Raw genomic sequence first — 7066 nt, forward strand, 5'->3', positions numbered from 1 at the left:
TACCTAAATACCTATAAAATAAGTAAATAAAATACCTACCAGCACAAACATTTTTTGCATAGTTTTACTGATGTCTGGGGACTCAAATAATTAATACATAGGAAAACAATGTAATAGTAGATTTAGAAATGATACGGCCAACCCATTTTCTTACAGTGCCTGTACCTCAAAATTTGGCACTACACCACTGATCGGCGCCAGAAATATTGATGTCGGCCATTTTTCAGGGCCCATGGGTGGGGGGGGGGGTCACTTGCCATTTGGACGACGTATTGATTCATGGTGCTATGGTGGATGAACATGACAAGAGACTCCCAGCAGGCTTAGAACGCCTGCAGGAAGCAGGACTGACACTGAATGACAATTGCGAGTTTCTCAAAACATCAATTTGATTCCTGAACCCCATCATCAGCAATAAAGGCATTACGGTAGACCCACAAAAAAAACCAAAGGTATTGGCAAGTTTCCAGACCCATCCTCAATTCCAGAACTCCAGCGATTCTTGGGGATGGCAAACCAACTGGCAAAGTTTTTACTGAATTTGGCACAGATCACAGAACTCTTGAAGCATCTACATAAAGAAGACCAGGCATGGTTTTGGGACTCACATCAAAAGCAAGCTTTCACTTGCATCAAAGCGATGCTGCTCTCCATGGTCATTCTGGCTCACAACGACCCAGCCCTACCCACCAAAATAGCAGCAGATGTTCGTCCACAGGCCTGGGAGCAGTCCTGTTCCAAGAACAACAGGATAGAAATTGCTGACCTGCTTACTACGCATCCAGTGGCTGTTGAACATGGAGGCGAGGTATACTGTCATGGAAAAGGAAGCCCTCGCAGTCACGTGGGCACACTGGAAGTTTTCTGACTATATCATCAGCCTCAGGGTTACAATCAGAGTGGACCATGAGCCTTTAGTCTCCTTGTTGGATGAGAAGGAGCTAGCAAAGATTCCTCCCAGAATCCAAAGGTTTTACCTGCGCCTCATGAGGTTTGCCTTTGAGACAGCATACATCCAAGACAAAAAAAACAGATAACAGCAGACACACTTTCAAAGGCTATGGTGGGCCTCCTGACAAAACAGGATATCAATCTTGTCAAACAACTGGAAGCATACTACCAACTGACAAGGAGACACCTGCCAGCAGCCACAAGTAAACGCCAACAGATACACCAGGAACAAATGCATGATGGGAAGTGTGTCCACATCTGCAGATACTGCTAACAAGGACGGCCTTAGCAGAGACCAAACAGAGGGACCATGAAAACCTGGTTCAAAGGACAAAAACACTTCACGATTATAGATGACTTCCTGGTCTAAAATGACAGGCTGGTCACCCCAGTCTTGCTGCGGCTGGAGAGCCTTCACACCAGGGCCACCTGTCTGCTGGCCAGGTATTTCCAAGGTGATTGAAGACACCGTTGCAAATTACCATGTGTGTACATTGCACAGGCAGGACCAAAGAGAGCCCCTCATTCCCATACAATTCCCAACCAGGCCATGGGAGAGGCTGGGTGCTGACCTATTCATCTTCAACAGCAAATTGTTCCTTATAGTGGTGGATTACCTCTATGGACAGATTGAGGTGAAGCAATTATATATGACTACCACAGAGGCAGTAAGGCACTAAAAGCGGTGTTCATGAGCCCATGGCATCCTGGACAAGATCCAATGTCCGATAACGGCCCCCAATTTTCTAATGAATATTTTGCGCACTTCACCACCACATCTGGCATCCACCAGCTCCCCGAGATAGCCACCGTCAAATAGAGAGGCTGACAGAGGGTCCGTACAGTAAAAGCCCTCCTAAAAAAGAACGACGACTTCCCCACAGCACTGCTCGCTGACAGGTCCACTCCTTTACCATGTAGCCTGTCCCCATCCGAATTCCTGATGGGCAGGAAACTCTGCACAACTTCCAGTCCTGCCAAAATTCATACTACAGTTGGTAACCGAGGATTACCAGGACATCCAAGCAAGAGAGCAGTCTTACAGGCAGAAGCAAGCTCCCACCTACAACAGAAGGTACCATACCAGACACCTGCCAAAATTACAGAAAGGTCTGGATTAAAGATCCCAAGAGAGCAGGTAGCGTCATTAGAAAGGACGATGACCAACCTCGCTCCTACCTGGCTGGCACCACAGAGGCCACAGTCAGGAGAAACAGGAGGAGTCTGCACCCCATCCCTGCTGTGCAATGGAGAGATATCGAGGAACATGCTCAAAGGCCAGGTCAACCTCCAAACCTACAGGAAGAACTAGCAGTGACAGAGCCTACCACTCCTCCAACAGTAGTGTGAATCAGATATGAAAGGGTTATAACGCCTCCAGACCATCTGAACCTTTGAATTCGAGGACTTGAAGTGGGGAGATGAGGTAGTGATAATGTAGTAATGACAATGTATGTAAATGTATGATAGTAATAACAATGTAAGACATAAGATAAACTATAATTACTTAAAATACATTGGATATAGACTCAGAGGGAGGTGTAGTGTAAGGGTCTGGCATATATAGTGTTAATGTGGGACTGAGAACAGTACCACCCACACAGTGTTGTAGCAGAGCACATGACCCGCACCCAGAGTCAGTTGAGTGTTGGACAGAGCTGTGTGTACTAGCAAGTATGGAGACAGCTCCTAGTTTGTACCCTTTACTGTATATTTGTAAATAGTTCTAAGAGTCATTAAAGACTTAGCTAACCTGCGTACGACTATGAAGACTTCTTCAGACCTACCAAACTATAACCAACACCCTACAGCACTGACCTGTCTTCCCATGGCCTCCTACACCGTTCTAATGAAATTCAATAGAGCTTGAGGAACAGTGAACACCTCATCTTTTATTTAGGCACTTTAAGCTCTTCCAGACTCAACATCAAGTTCAATAATTTCAGGTCATGATCATTGCTCCCGTCTTTCAGACAGCAACTACTGGTAATGATTCTGCTATCCCAGCTATGCCTCCCCTAGACCCAACTTTTATATTTAACTTGTCACTGTTGTAAGGAAAGGATTGGTAAAGACAAACTATTGGGAATGTACAAGAGAGGGAGAGAGAGTGAAGTTAACTGGGTGGCATATGGAGAGGTTAGGCAGTAAGTGAGAGCTAAGCCTCAAACATATTTGAGATTATTACAACTAAAAAAAGCATTGCCAGACACTGTCAGATTGCAAATCAAATAATCACATCGGGTCGTGTTCTGGTGAACATTGTGGAACTCAGAGTCCATGGGTGTATATCCAGTATTTTTGCAGACAATTCCCATAACAGGAAATCAGAAAACTGATGTTTTACACTATTCCATCAAGTATTTCCTGAGCAGACAATATCAAGGATTAGATGCAGAGTAAAGCTCCTGATACACTATCCCATTAAGCACTCCAAAGTCAGGTATAGCAGGACAAGATGAATGATGCAATCTCTTCAGCCAAATCCACAATAGCCTTGAGCAGAAACTGTTAAAGTTTTATTTACTTTAAGATTTGTGAACCTTTCTAAATTACTTTACCTTGTGACACTGGGGGTTTCCAGTTTATTCCCTTCTCCCATTCTATCAACTCAGGAGCCTATTCTCCACTTTCAGTTGCAAAACGAGTCACAAAATAATTAGTAATTCTGCTGTTTCCTTGATCTGTGACATCGCCTTCACCCTGCTGCTAGTATATAGCCCAACAATCTCCCTTCCTGTGTTCCTGACAAACTTGAAGAATACTTGCTAGCATTTATATTTTCTTCTAGATTTTGCCTATGTTCTCTGTTCATGATTCTTTTCAGTTTCTTGGCCTAACAGATCAAATTGTGATCTTAATGATGTATTCTGCCAGAATAATTATTTAATTGCTCACTACTTCCTCAGTTTAGTACTTTCCTTTTCAATAGTGTTGTTTATTTATTAATTCTGCCAAAAATGTTGAGCTATCTAAAGATTTTTTCCTTTAATATTACATATGACTATTTATTTTTATCTAATTTGTTAATCTGTCATTAAGACACATGACTGTTTTATTAATTTTCTTCAAATATAATTGTACCACAATCCATTTAATGGATCAGAATATGACACGATGATAGAAATGGGTCTTTCGGGCATCAGGTCTACCCTCATGTTAGAGGAACACTGCTCTGAACTCATCCAAAGGATTACCTTCAAGATTTGTAATTTGTTCTTTAAAGTGCCTGAAGTCCATACAGAAGTTCAGCTGTTGAACTGAGTGCTGGAAAGTAAACAGTTAATTAAGGTTTCCAGGCTTTTAAGCAATTAAGTCATAACATTATTATCCTGGAAAGGAGCACTTAGAACCCCTCATACTTGTGTGGATCCTTTTGTTAAAAGGCTGTAGGTGCAGAGGAGAAGGGTTTGTAAAATTGGGAACTGATCTGGATTAATTTTTCAGTACTGACTTGTTGGGGATAACTGACACCAAAACCTACAAGCCCTTCTGACACATGGATCACTACAAAGTAGAGTTCTTCTTTGCATTTGGTAAAAGACGATGGGCAGAATCTTGTGCCCTCCCCTGTGGGCGAGGGAGAGCATTTAATTAGGTAGGAGGGCGGCAGTGGGGACTCTGCCGCCTTCCCACCTCCACCCCAATTAAGTCCGTGCTGGAAAAGCCCGTGAAAAGCCCAGGACTTTAAACTAGAAAGTTGGTGGGGGGGGAGGGTAAAACTCCAAGTAGTATGACTAATGGGAAACAAAGCAGCAGGTTAGCATGTGTGTGTGTGTGTGTGTGTGTGTGTGTGTGGGGTGGTGGGGGGGTGGGGGGTGGATTCAACTTCATGGAAAATTATGAAAAAACTGAAAAGAAAGGAGAGCCCAGGAGAGGTTATTAAAGTCCCCAGAACACAAAATAGGACAGAGTGTTTGGAAAGGGCTAGGAATCTAACTTCAAGCACATCAGATAAAGGGACGACAATGAGAAAGGGGACGGGAAATACAGGACTGAAGGTATTGTATCTGAATGCACGCAGTATACAAAATAAGGTAAATGAGCTTGTGGCGCAGATTGAAATTGGCAGGTATGATGTGGTGGGCATCACAGAGACATAGCTGCAAGGGGATCAAGACTGGGAGCTAAATATCCAAAGATATACATCCTATTGAAAAGATAGGCAGGTTGGCAAAGGGGGTGGGGTTGCTTTGTTAGTAAGAAATGAAATTAAATCAGATAGCAAGAAATGACGTAGAGTCAGATGATGTAGAATCTGTGTGGGTAGAGTTGAGAAACCGCAAAGGTTAAAAAACCATAATGGGAGTTATGTACAGGCCTCCGAACAGTAGTCAGGATGTGGGGCACAAGATACACCAGGAGATAGAAAAGGCATGTAAGAAAGGCAAGGTTACAGTGATCATGGGGGATTTCAATATGCAGGTAGACTGGGAAAATCAGGTTGGTAGTGGATCCCAAGAATAGGAATTTGTAGAATATCTACAAGATGGCTTTTTGGAGCAGCTTGTGGTGGAGCCCACTAGGGAACAGGCAATTCTAGATTTAGTGATGTGTAATGAGGCAGATTTGATAAGGGAGCTTAAGGTGAAGGAACCCTTAGGAAGAAGTGACCATAATATGATAGAATTTACGCTGCAATTTGAGAGGAAAAAACTGGAATCAGATGTAATGGTATTACAGTTGAATAAAGGCAACTACAGAGGCATGAGGGAGGAGCTGGCCAGAATTGACAGGGAGATAAGCCTAGCAGGAAAGACAGTGGAACAGCAATGGCAGGAGTTTCTGGGAGTAATTTGGGAGACACAGCAAAAATTCATCCCTAGGAAGAAGAAGCATACTAAAGGGAGGATGAGGCAACCATGGCTGACAAGGGAAGTCAGGGACAGCATAAAAGTTAAAGAGAAAGCATACAATGCGGCGAAGAGCAGTGGGAAACCAGGGGATTGGGAAACCTACAAAGACCAACAGAGGACAACTAAAAAAGAAATAAGGAGGGAGAAGATTAAATATGAGGGTAAACTAGCCAGTAATATAAAAGAAGATTGCAATAGTTTTTTTTTAGATATATAAAGGGTAAGAGAGAGGCAAAAGTGGACGTTGGGCCGCTAGAAAATGATGCTGGAGAAGTAGTAGTGGGGTAGTGGGGAACAAAGAAATGGCGGAGGAACTGAATAGGCACTTTGCGCCAGTCTTCACGATGGAAGACACGAGTAACATCCCCTAAGTTCAAGAGAGTTGGGGGGCAGAGGTGAGTATGGTGGCCATTACCAAGGAGAAGGTGCTAGGAAAACTGAAAGGTCTGAAGGTGGATAAATCACCTGGGCCAGATGGATTACACCCCAGAGTTCTGAAGGAGATAGCTGAAGAGGTAGTGGAGGCGTTAGTGGTGATCTTTCAGGAATCACTGGAGTCAGGGAGGGTCCCAGAGGACTGGAAAATCGCTAAGATAACCCCCCTGTTTAAGAAGGGAGTGAGGCAAAAGACGGGAAATTACAGGCCGATTAGCCTGACCTCAGTCGTTGATAAGACTTTAGAGTCCATTATTAAGAATGAGATTTCAGAATACTTGGAAATGCATGGTAAAATAGGGCAAAGTCAGCATGGTTTCATCAAGGGGAGGTCATGCCTGACAAATCTGTTAGAATTCTTTGAGGAGATAATGAGTAGGTTAGACAAAGGAGAACCAATGGATGTTATCTACTTGGACTTCCAGAAGGCCTTTGACAAGGTGCCGCACAGGAGGCTGCTCAGTAAGATAAGAGCCCATGATGTTAGAGGCAAGGTACTAGCATGGATAGAAGATTGGCTGTCTGGCAGGAGGCAGAGAGTGCGGATAAGGGGGTCCTTCTCAGGATGACGGCCGATGACAACTGGAGTTCCGCAGGGGTCAGTGTTGGGACCACAACTTTTCACTTTATACATTAATGATCTAGATGAAGGAACTGAGGTCATCCTGGCCAAGTTTGCAGATGGTACAAAGATAGGTGGAGGGACAGGTAGTTTTGAGGAGGCGGGGAGGCTGCAGAAAGATTTGGACAGGTTAGGAGAATGGGCAAAGTAGTGGCAGATGGAATACAATGTGGGGAAGTGTGAGGTCATGCACTTTGGTAGG

The sequence above is a fragment of the Carcharodon carcharias genome, chromosome 8 (assembly GCF_017639515.1).
Source record: "Carcharodon carcharias isolate sCarCar2 chromosome 8, sCarCar2.pri, whole genome shotgun sequence".
In the NCBI taxonomy this organism is placed as follows: domain Eukaryota; kingdom Metazoa; phylum Chordata; class Chondrichthyes; order Lamniformes; family Lamnidae; genus Carcharodon; species Carcharodon carcharias.